The sequence below is a fragment of the Malania oleifera genome, chromosome 1, assembly GCF_029873635.1.
Source record: "Malania oleifera isolate guangnan ecotype guangnan chromosome 1, ASM2987363v1, whole genome shotgun sequence".
NCBI lineage: Eukaryota > Viridiplantae > Streptophyta > Magnoliopsida > Santalales > Ximeniaceae > Malania > Malania oleifera.
Window position 1 is genome coordinate 115,958,079 of NC_080417.1, and position 13,710 is coordinate 115,971,788.

A 13,710-nucleotide genomic window follows, 5' to 3' on the forward strand; every position below is an offset into this window, starting at 1 on the left:
GGAAACAATTCAAAGAGCTCATGTGTTTCCTTTCAGTACCCATTCCTCCTTGGGTCCAAAGGGGTTGGTTTTCTTTACAACATATTCCATTTTTCTTTCTTTACCTCTATTTCCTCTATAAGGGCAAAAATATTGTATTCGACCCCTTCTTTCACAATATAAACAAATTTTATTTTCATGTAAGGGTCTTGACTTATATGCATTATTTTTGCTTGTTGAGGCATACCCTTGTGACATATAAGAGGTTTTCAAATTCTTTTTGGAGAAGTTGTTCCTTGTAACTCCTAAGAATTTATTTGAATCTTCTTTACCTCTTATGACTTTGCCATGATCTTTATTTTTCTTTTTCAAGATAGCATTTTCTTTCAAGACATTTTCAATTTGATTTTTCAAATTTTTTAGCTCAATTTGAAGAGATCCATGGTCTTTTTGAGCCTTTTCTAAAAGCTCCTCATTTTCCTTTTTAAGAGAAGTATTCGCTTTTAAGATGGAACAAAGGCAAGATTCTTTTCCTTTCCATTTTGACTTCTAATGTTTCATTTTCTTCTTTTAATGAGGATTCCTTAAGTTACCATAGCAAGCTCTTTCTCAACATTTTTGCTCTTTATTTTTGCTAATACTAATTCATCATACAATTTAGCACAACTATCTACTAGTTCATCATAATAAGGAGTATCATCATCATCTTTTGAGCTTGTTCTTTCTTCTTCTTGTTCGTTAGCCATGAAGCATTGATGTGCTTCTTTCTCATTCTTGCTTATTTCTTAATTCCTAAAGTTTTGTTTACCTACAAGGAATTTTTGTATGTCACTTTTGAGTGATTCCATGACATTCTTATTATTTTCATCAACTTCTAGAATTTCTTTGGAATTTGGACTAGATTATTTAAAAGCAAGGCATTTATCCTTCCTAGGCTTTTTAGGATCCAAAGTCATATTTTTCTGAAGTTCATAAGTCATAAGTGACCCAATAAGCTCATCAAGTGTGACTTTGGTTAGATCCTTTTCCTCCTCAATGGCAGTGGATTTTGCATGCCATGACTCAGGTAAAGATCGAAGAACTTTTTGAACATTATCCTCTATAGAAACTGTTCTACTAAGTGCTTTCAAGCCATTTGTTATGTGTGTGAATCATGTAAACATGGAAGCAATTGATTCACCCTCTTCCATTTTGAACATTTTATATTTTTTAACTAACATATAAATTTTAGACTATTTGACTTGTGACGTACCTTCATACATTACTTGGAGTTTGTCCCAAATTTCCTTTGCGGTGTCACATCCACAAATGCAATTGTACTCCTCATCACAAATAGCACAATAAAGGAATTTTTTTGTTTTGAAATTGAGTTGTGCTAACCTTGATTTGGCATCTGTCAATTCCTCCATTTGTTTTGGTTCACCTTCTTCATTGAATTCGTAGTTTCCCTCGGTGACCACTCTCCACATTTTTAAATCATAAGATTGAATGAAGATTGTCATACGATTTTTCCACGATGGGTAGTTACCCCTGTTGAACTGTGGAGGATGATCTACAGATTAACCTCGGGTTATGGGTGCTTCATACGCATACTCCAAGATCTTTACACTCTAGATTTTATTTCGTTAAAAGCAAGCGTTCAGCTCTGATATACGCCCTGCAGTGGATACACAATAGAGTCAGAGGGGGGGTGAATGACTCTTTTTGTGTATTTAAAAATTCTCTCCACAAAACAAAATACTTGGCAAGATTCAAGAAATTATATCACAATATATGGAATTTAAATCATGCACAAGATAAACAATAAAGAGTAGGGAGAGAGAAGCTTAACACCTAGTTTTTAACGTGGTTTGGCACCCAGCCTACATCCATGCCTTAGCACCAAGCCAAGGATTCTACAATCCACTATAATCGCTCATACCGCTTACAAAGAGCCTTTATCGATTCGGTTCACAGAGAACCTTTCACAAGAACATGGAAAATTACAAAGAATGCTCCTTACAATGAGCAAATATGATTTATAACTCAAACCTCACACAACTCTCTCAAGAAATGATTCAAACAAGATTTAGAGGACAAGAGAGTTTAAGCACTTTGTGAATATGAACTATATGCAAGGTGCAATGTGCTAGGTTTTTGAATTTAAAGATATTTCTCACAAATATGATCAACAATAATCAAAAACCCTCCTAAACAAGTTTAGGAACTTTTACTTATTGTAGGTCAAAGCCCCTAATAGTTGTTAACTAGCCGTTGGGAGCAATCCCCAACAAAAACTAGTCGTTTTCTACCTGTTAGGACGTTGGGCTCGAGACCGCTTTTCAATGAGTCCATATATATGTTGACAAGCCCCACACACATATTCGTCGACGAGTGCCTGTTCTCATCGATGAGACTTCTCTGCAAGTCTCAGGTGGGTCTCGGTATCTCTTCGTCAACATTCCCTTGTATACGTCGACGAGTGACCTTCACACATCATTCAACGAATCCCCTGTATTCGTCAACGAGTCACCTCTGCAATTTCAAGTGCTCTCGGGATCTCTACGTCAATGAGTACCCTGTGTACTTCGATGAGTCCCCTTCTCACACCAGTTGAAAAATCCCCTGTATTCGTCGATGAGTGTTCTGGAGCTGAAACTCACACACTACTTTTTCCTTATTCAAAAAACCTTTTAACACTTAAAACATTTTTTGGACAAAAAATGAGAAAGATATTAAGTCTAATGAAGTTCAAAACTTGTCCAAGTGAATTTTCCTTTGATTATAAGATATCTTGTTAATAAAACCCATTTGAAAGCTCAGTTGATATCTTATATGCCATTATGTCTTGTTATGAAAAATACTTGACTTCTTTGAAGCTTTTGGACATAAGACTCGTTTTGACACATTTGGGACCAAGTGTGAAAATGTTTGTAGAACCAAGATGTTAAAAACTTGTCCCTTTGAAAACCATGTTTGAGTTTATGATTCATTTAACAAATTCTTTAAGTTTAACTTTGAAAACCATGAAAGGTGAGTTTGTGTTTATGACTTTAGTGCAATCCTATAAACTCATGTGTCCTAGTGTGCATGTGCATTGCTCAACTCTTGCTCATAAATCATGCAGAAACAAAATGCAAGAGTCACAAAAAGTTCCTTACACACACACAACCCTTATTACAAATAATTCTACAATTTAAGCTTTCGGTTGTGCTTAGGACTTTCCGAGTACGTGTCCGTATGATCGTTCCTACTTGACGACTACTCAATCCGATCTTTGCCTTTGATCCAGTACTCCATAAATGAGTACCTGTACTAAAAAAGATCTGCAAAGATAGAAAAACACTAGGAACAATACAAATATATTAATATCATCAAAACACATTAAATATGATATTGTAGCCAACAAGGCTAACATATTCCGTCTTACTGAGAGGTGTCTCATCCCATGATTATCCAATATTTTTCAGATGCCATGAGGAGCAAAATAGTAATTAGAGTAGCGCAGTGGAAGTGTGGGTGGGACAAAAGGTTTTATTTAGAATAGATTCTTATTAAATTATGATTTTTGATGTATTTAACATTTAAGGGGTGTATTGTGATATTGGAAATGATATTGTTGTATTAGGATAATTAGTACTATGGTAATTAGCATTTGAGGACTTCCGTTGTTTTTAGCAATGATTATTGTAATATCTAATATTCAAGTCTCTATAGATGATATCAGAGAATTTTGAATGAAATTTTCAGGTCATCACAAAAGCCCAATTTGGGCTAAGGGCAGTCAAAGGCCCATAATTGGGCCTTTAGTTGGAAATTGCAACTATTCCCACACATTTGTTCCCCATGAATAGTAATGACTTGCTATTCCCTATACGTTATTTACCCATATGGTTGGTCCTAATGGCCAGCCATATCTTGTCTTTCCTTGGTGCTAGTTCCCATATTAGCATTGCTTAGAGGTAGAGACTAGGGATTAAATTCAAGGGACTTTTGGAGGGGGACTTTGGCACAAGTTATTTAAAGGGAGCAAGAGAGAGAGCATTCAAAGAGTGAAGAGATCAAGCGAGAGAATTTGAAAGGAAGAGCTTGGCTGAAAAAGAGGGCTCTACTAATTGGTATGCAAAGGCAGAGAAGAAGGACGAGAGAATAGTCTAAAAGATAAGTATCACAGACCCTAATTCTCTCTCATTTTGATAAATATATAATTTTTTTTGGGTGTGTGATTGAGAAATGTTGTAGAATGATTGAAAATTAGGGTTCATTGCACGATTGAGACAAATTTGTGATCAAATAAAGGAGCAGCGTTTTGAAATGGAAATGACTATTTGAAAACTACAATTTGGTTTAACAAAGAATGGTTTGAAATTGCTCATTTAATAGTGTTTTTAAATACTGCCCTAACCCTTCATTCAATCCTAAAGTCCTAAAATAAAAAAAATAAAAAATAAAACTAGAGCCCTCAAATCCCTCAACCAAAACCAAAAATACCTAGCAAAACCCTACCAAAACCCAAATTAAATGACCTAAAATTTAGGTCAACTAGATCCGAATACTCGGGTTAACCTGACTTGAACTTGAATCATCCTAACCCTAACCTGAGTCAACCTATCCTGACCTAATCCTAAATCTACCCTTATCCAAGGCCTAATCAGCCTAAACCTAATTATTAAAACAAAAAATCCTAGCCTAAAACCAAAACCTCCGCCTTAGGCCCAACTAAATTAAAGCCTAATAAGCCTTAGCCCAACTAACCAACCCAGCCCAAACCTAAACCCACCTCAACCCAATCCTAAGCCCACTAAGGCCTAAAGCCCACACGAGACCTAACCTGTAACGACCCAAAAATTACACCATTTTTTTATAGATAGATAAATTACTCTAATACCCCTGCTATAGCATCTCAGACCCCAGATGGGCACTGAGGTATTCCTGTAGATAATACACACACCTATGCAGTAGAAAACATAAAGTCATACATCCATATATATAAATACAATACCAGAATCCAGTGTTTCAAAACCATAGGTACTTCCTTACATTTCCCACCGATACCACCTACTCAAAACATAAACCTCAAAATACACTTACCCAATCAACGGGGCAAATAAAAAGGTCACTCTATCTGCGAGTCTGATCTGCTTGCTTAGCTGGATCACCTAAAAAATGTTAAAGTAATGTGGTGAGTCGACGCTTAGTAAGTGGAAATATGCTATTACTAGTGTGTGGCGACCGAGTTGCATGAATACTATAATATTATCCAAAAATGTATCAACTAGTAAATAAATATAAAGTATAACTTGCATTTGTTGTAATTTAAAACATAACGGTATCATCTGAGTTTTCTACCATTCATACTGCTAATATCATATTATAATCAGTAAATGCTGTAAATTTGTATACATATACATAGTTGATACTTTTCCCTGGAAATATGTATGTCATGATTTGACCCCTCATGACAGGGTTGTGCAGTCCGTAGGCTGGACTTAACTCTGGTTGGCCTACCAAGTAAGTCACTATACTCTATCCCTCCTCAGTCTGGCCAAACTACATCCACTCCTAAGCACGGAGCTGGAAAAACTACCTTGTCAGACCAGGCCCCCTCAACCCAGAGTCCTAAGGAGACTACAAGCTCTCCGAGCGCAGTTGACGGAATCCACAAACTATCTAAGATATGTGGTTGCACTTTGATTTGAAAATAGAAACGGTACCGTGCTCTGCTAACTAAATTTGTCTGAACTATTTCATCAGGGATCTGATAATGTATATGTAGATATACTACTATAATATTTCTACTGTTTTCATCATGTTTCCAAAATAATCATAACACTATAAATATGAATTGTATATACTGTAACATCTGTATAATATATCTGTAATAGCTGACTGTTATAACTGTATATCTAACTATAATAACCAACGGTATAATCTGTAAATCTGAGTGTTATGGCTTTAGGAAACATAGCATGCTATAATTACTATAACATACTATTCTAGAAAAACATCTACAATATTTGTCTGATAAATATCTGTCTATATCTGTATATACCGTAAATTATGATATTCTGGGAAAAACCATATAAATTCTATATCAGGAAAATATCTACTCAGGCCACACAAATTAAATTCATATTCTAGAAAACTGGATAATAAACTTATATATATAAACATGCATTACATATTTGATAACTTTGCTAAAATTTCCTAGCATAACATATTTCCCTTACCTAATTATTGAAAAGCCCCTACTGTGTCTGGTCCTACACCCGTAGGGTTCCCCGCTCAACACCCTGAATATAACATCCCCCCAAAACAAAACTTCAGTATTTCTCTGTGTACTACATTTCTTATAATTATGGTAAGGCCAAATATTGAATAACAAGTCTTACTTTGAATTTGGGATGAAATCCAAAGCAGCCCCACCAACGATCCACTCCAGTAGACTTGAAGAGAACTTCCCTAGAAGTGTCATGGTGGCCTCAAATCGTCGAATCGACAAGAATCTGGCCTAAAAACTTAGAGAGAAGATGGGAGAGACGAACAAGAGAGAGAGAGAGAGAGAGAGAGAGAGAGAGAGGGGGGAGAGAGAGAGAGAGAGAGGAATTTGTGCGTGAATTTCAGCCAAAAATGAAGTTTGGGCTTATTTATACACTAGCCTTCGTCGACGAGTCACGTCACTTCGTTGACGAGTTCAAGAAGGAAATTCATCGACGAATGCTTACTTCTCGTCAAAGAAATTCAGAACTGCAATATATCCTCTCGATATCTTCTTATCGACGAGACATTTCCCCGTCAACGAGCCCCTCATGTGTGCTCGTCGACAAATCCCCTGTGTTCATCAACGAGACCTGGTTTAATTCCTTCTTTAATTCTTCTTTCCTCTCCTCCTTATGTTATTAAATTATGATAATTATTCGAGACTCTACATTCTCCCCTTCTTATAAAATTTCGTCCTCTAAATTTACTATTTGTACTATACACTATTCTCTGAAGAAAATTGTCTACTTATTTTATTACTTACCCTCACTTATGGCAGAGGAATATCTTGGTTACATTCCAAGTTCTGAGAGATTACATATATAAAATAAAATTCCCCCAAAACTAAAAGAATATTCAGTGACTAAACTATTACATGTACCTGCAAAAGAAATACTATATAATTACTTACACTTCTCTAGTTATGACTAGATCTCTTGAAATAACTGTGGATATTTCTGTCTATCTGTTCCTCGAGCTCCCACTAAGCTTCCTCTATAGCATGACTTCTCCACAAAAATTTCACCAACTAAATTTCTTAAGTGCGCAATGCTTGAGTCTTCCGGTCTAAAATCTGTATTGGTGCTTCCTCATAGGCTAATGAATCCTTAAGCTCTATTTCTGCATAATTGATTATGTGGGATGGGTCTAGGACGTATTTCCTCAATATGGAAACATGGAATATGTCGTGTATCCTGGACAAAGCTGGTGGCAGAGCTCTCCTGTAGGCAACTGACCCCACTCTCTTAATATCTCAAAAGGGCCAACAAACCTAGGGCTCAGCTTGCCCTTTTTCCCAAATCTCATAACCCCTCTCAAAGGAGCTACCTTCAAGAATACCTGATCCCCCACATCAAATTCTAACTCCCGGCGACGAGTGTCTACATAGCTTTTCTACTGACTCTGCGCAGTACTGATTCTTTCTTTAATTAGTTAGACCTTATCATACGCCAGCTGTACTATCTCTGGACCCAAAACTCGGCTCTTTCCTATCTCATCCTAGAAAAGAGGAGAACGACACCTTCTACCATACAGTGTCTCGTAAGGTGCCATGCTGATACTAGCCTGATAACTGTTATTGTAAGCAAACTCAACTAGCAGCATAAACTAGGTCCAGCTACCCCCAAAATCTAACATGCACACCCGAAGCATATCTTCCAATGTCTAGATTGTCCTCTCAATCTGACCATCCATCTGAGGGTGAAAAAAAGTGTTGAATGCTAACTGTGTACCCATAGCCTCCTAAAAGCTTTTCCAAAATTGTGAAGTAAACCGAGGATCTCAGTCTAAGACTATGGATACCGGTACACCATGGAAACGAACTATTTATTGAACGTATATTTCTTTCAATTTATCCATAGAATAACTGAATTTAATCGGGATGAAATGAGCGGTCTTCGTCAGATGATCAGTGACCACCCAAATAGCATTCAATCCCTATCACACTAATGGTAACCCAGTAATAAAATCAATAGAAACGTGATCCCATTTCCACTATAGAATAAAGAGTGGCTGCAACTGACCTTCCAATCTCTAGTGCTCAGCCTTAACCTACTGGCACGTCAAACACTGCTATACAAACTCGGCAATTTCCCTTTTCATTCCACTCTACCAAAAATACTCCCGCAGATCCCTATACATTTTAGTACTGTCGAGATGGACTATGTATAGTGATATGTGAGCCTCTTCTAAAATCGTTCTTTTAATATCAACATCTATAGGTACACACAATTTGGTGCGAAACCTCAGAGCTCTGTCATCAGAGATACTGAACTCCTCTCCTTGACCATCCTGTATTCTGGCTATTACCTCTGCTAATTCTGCATCATCACCTTAAGCGACCTTAATCTTTTCATATAGTGTAGGCTACACTGGCAATAAATTCCTAAAGATTATCCTCTACTAACTCTACGCCAAGTCTATCCAAATCCATCAGGATCGGGTGCTGAATCTCCATAGTTGTTAGTACTTGTCTCACCGATTTCCTGTTCAGAGCATCGGCTACCACATTTGCTTTCCCTGGGTGGTAACTAATAGTGTAATCATAATCTTTAATGAGTTCTAAACACCTTCTTTGCCTCATATTCAACTCTTTCTGGGTAAATAAATATTTTAAGCTTTTGTGATCTGTGAAGATTTCGCACTTTCCACCATATAGATAATGCCTTTAGATTTTTAAAGCATAAACCACCGCAGCTAATTCTAAATCATGCACAGGGTAGTTCTTTTCATATTCTTTAAGCTTTCTAGATGCATAGGCTATGACTCTTCCATATTGCATTAACACACATCCAAGACCCTTCAACGATGCATCACTATATATTACAAACCCGTCCTCCTTTGATAGAATAGCCAACACTGGGGCAGTGACCAACCTCTACTTCAATGCCTGAAAACTCTGCTCACAGTCATCAGTCCATTCAAATTTCATATTCTTTCTCGTAAGTCACGTCAGTGGACCTGATAAAGTGGAGAAACTATCTATGAAGCATCGGTAATAGCTTTCCAATCCCAGAAAACTCCTAACCTCCTAGACATTTCCTGGTCTTACCCAATTCACTACTGCCTCTATCTTACTTGAATCAACCGATACATCATACACCTGCCTCAGAGATCATATGGCTAAGAAAAGAAACCAGCCTCAGCCAGAACTCACAATTCTTGAATTTCGCGTATAGCTTTCTCTCTCTTAGTGTTTGCAATACCAGTCTCAAATGATGCTCGTGCTCCTCAAAACTCCTCGAGTAAACTAGTATATCATCTATGAATACTACAACAAACTAGTCCAAGTATTGATGGAACACCCGGTTCATCAAATCCATAAATATTGTTGGTGCGTTAGTTAACTCAAATGGCATCACTAAGAACTCGTAATGCCCATATCTCGTTCGAAACGCCATCTTTGAAATGTCTTCTTCCCTAACCTTCACCTGATAATAACCCAACCGAAAGTCAATTTTAGAATAGACCTGGGTCCCCTGAAGCTGATCAAACAAGTCGTTAATCCTAGGAAGAGGATACTTATTATTAATTGTCAGTTTATTTATCTCACTGTAATCTATACACATCCTCATGGTCTCATCCTTCTTCTTTACGAATAGAACTGGTGCTCCCCAGGGCGACACACTAGGTCTGATAAATCCTTTAACCAACAACTCCTACAATTGATTTTTTAGTTCTTTTAACTCGGTTGGAGATATTCGATAAGGTGCTTTAGATACTGGTGCTAACCCCGGTAAAAGATCCACAATAAATTCAACTTCACAATTTGGTGGCAAACTAGGTTATTCTTCTAGAAACACATCTAAAAATTCTTTGACCACAAGAATATGGACTTGTTTCAGTTCTTCTTTTAGCAATTCTTTTATGTAGGCAACAAATCTCTGGCAACCATCTTGTATCATTTTCTTCACCTGAATAGCTGACACCAGCTGTGGCGAAGAACATACACATGAACCAAGAAATTTGTATTCTTGCTCACCTAGAGGTCTGAAAATCACTTCTTTCAAATGGCAATCGATACTTGCATGATTAACTACCAACCAATCCATACCCAAAATTATATCAAATCCCTATATGTCTAATATCATAAGATCAGCTGGGAGTACTTTTCCCTAAATGGTCACGGGAAAGTCTCTGAGTATTCTTCTACATCTCACCACTAATCCAATCGGCGTAGCTATAGCCAACCCAACATCCAACAACCGTGCCTCGTACCCCCATCAACTAAGCATACACCAATGAAATAAAAGAATGGGTAGCACCTGTATCAAATAAAACAACAGCTTTATATGAACAAGCAATAAGGGTACGTGTGATGACGTCTCCAACAGTCTCGGCGTCAACGCATACACCCTCGCCGGCACCGTGTTCCTCTACTGACCTCCACGAGGCGCCTGATGACCACCCCGATTCGGTCTGGGAGATGGTGCATAATTCGACAACATCTGGCATGTTTGAGCCATGTAACCGAGTCTCCCACAACGGTAGCAAACATTCTCCCCTAGTTGGCACTCACCTGGATATCTCCTTCCACATCTAGGGCAAGTGGTAAAAGGATGTCCACTTTGAAATCCACTGTGCTCTACCATCTGCCTCTGACCCCCACCAGACCTACCTCCTCTCCAAGGGCCTTGGCTAGACCCCACCTGAAAACTCGAGAATGCGGTCCTCTTCTTCTGGTTCTGTATCTCAGTCTCTCTTGACAAACTCTTCTCTACTATTATGGCCCTGTCAACCAGCCGTGAGAAGTTTTGTATCCTCAGTACTGCCACCTATCTATTAATATCTCGCCTCAAGTTCCTCTTAAACATCTTAGCCTTCTTTACTTCATCTAGAACAATATAAGGGCAGAAACGCGATAATTCGATAAATTTCACCGCGTACTGCTGGATTGTCATCGAACCTTGGGAGAGGCTCAGAAACTCCTGTACCCTAGCCTCTCTAACCAAGGTAGGATAGTATCTATCAAAGAATATGTCCCTGAATCGAGCCTAGGTTATTGGCATTGGAATTACTCTCTGCTCCTCCAGTAGTCTAGTGGTTGTCCACCATCTCTCGGCCTCCCCTGCCAACTTGTACATAGCATAAAGGACCCTTTGCTCATCAGTGTAATGAAGCACCATCAAAATCTTCTCTATCTCCTGCACCCAATTCTCCACAACTGCAAGATCAGCCGCCCCTGAAAATGCTAGCAGGTTCATCTTCATAAATTTCTCTATCGTACATCCCTGAGCTGGAGAGGGACCTCACAGCTCCCTGGAGCTCCAAGCAATCTCAGTCATAACTTGGTGAGCCACACTATATAGCACAGCATTTGAGTCCCTGCCGCCTGCACCAAAAGGCCCAACTCCGTCATCACCACTAACGTGAGCACTACAACCTCTTGGATCCATCCTACAATATTACCAAATTATTTTAAGTATCTGAATCCTACAATAGTATACTAACTAAAATACCCCTAACCTCTCATTATTAATTTAAGATCGAGTCCTACCATAAGAAAATAGAAATCATCGTTAGTTTACTATAGTTTTCCTGGAATCGTCACCCCAGGAAAATCACAGAAACCATCCCAAAATTCTACCCCCAAACCACAGAACGAAACCCCAAATTCTCATCCTAATTTCCCAACATCAATTTCACTGATACCCTATTCCACTCTTCTTAAGATTCTATTTCTAAATTCTAGTATTGTTTTCCGCTATACTGTAGAGTCTACAGAACCTATCAACCTACGCTCTGATACCAAACTATAACGACCCAAAAATTACACCATTTTTTTATAGATAGATAAATTACTCTAATACCCTTGCTATAGCATCGCAGGCCCCAAATGGGTACTTAGGTATTCCTGTAGATAATACACACACCTATGCAGTAGAAAACATAAAGTCATACATCCATATATATAAATACAATACCAGAATCCAGTGTTTCAAAACCATAGGTACTTCCTTACATTTCCCACCGATACCACCTACTCAAAACATAAACCTCAAAATACACTTACCCTATCAACGGGGCAAATAAAAAGGTCACTCTATCTGCGAGTCTGATCTGCTTGCTTAGCTGGATCACCTGAAAAATGTTAAAGTAATGTGGTGAGTCGACGCTTAGTAAGTGGAAATATGCTATTACTAGTGTGTGGCGACCGAGTTGCATGAATACTATAATATTATCCAAAAATGTATCATCTGGTAAATTAATATAAAGTATAACTTGCATTTGTTGTAATTTAAAACATAACGGTATCATCTGAGTTTTCTACCATTCATACTGCTAATATCATATTATAATCAGTAAATGCTGTAAATCTGTATACATATACATAATTGATACTTTTCCCTGGAAATCTGTATGTCATGATTTGACCACTCATGACAGGGTTGTATGGCCCTTAGGCAGGACTTAACTCTAGTTGGCCCACCAAGTAATCACTATACTCTACCCTTCCTCAGTCCGACCAAACTGCATCCACTCCTAAGCACAGAATTGAAAAAACTACCTCATCAAATTGGCCCCCCTTAACCTAGAGTTCTGGGGAGACTACAAGCTCTCTGAGCACGGTTGACGGAATCCACATACTATCTGAGATATGTGGTTGCACTTTGATCTGAAAATAGCAACGGTACTGTGCTCTGCTAACTGAATCTGATTGAACTATTTCATCAGAGATCTAATACTATATATATATATATATATATATATATATATATATATATATATATAGTATTAAATCTTACATATACTACTATAATATTTCTACTGTTTTCATCATGTTTCCAAAATAACCATAACACTGTAAATCTAAATTGTATATACTGTAACATCTGTATAACATATCTGTAATAGCTGACTGTTATAACTGTATATCTGACTGTAATAACTGACTGTATAATTTGTAAATCTAAGTGTTATGGCTTTAGGAAACATGGCATGCTATAATTACTGTAACATACTATTCTAGAAAAACATCTATAATATTTGTTTGATAAATATCTGTCTATATCTGTATATACTGTAAATTATGATATTTTGGGAAAAACCATATAAATTTTATATCAGGAAAATATCTACTCAGGCCACACAAATTAAATTCATATTCTGGAAAACTGGATAATAAACTTATATATATAAACATGCATTACATATCTGATAACTTTGCTAAAATTTCCTAGCATAGCATATTTCTCTTACCTAATTATTGAAAAGCCCCTAATGTGTCTGGTCCTACACCCGCAGGGTTCCCCGCTCAACACCTTGAAAACAACATCTCCTAAAACAAAACTTCAGTATTTCTCTGTGTACTACATTTCTTATAACTATGGTAAGGCCAAATATTGAATAACAAGTCTTACTTTGAATTTGGGATGAAATCCAAAGTAGCCCCATCAATAATCCACTCTAATAAACTTGAAGAGAACTTCCTCACGAGTGTCGTGGTGGCCTCGGATAGTCAAACCGGCAAGAATTCAGCCCGAAAACTTAGAG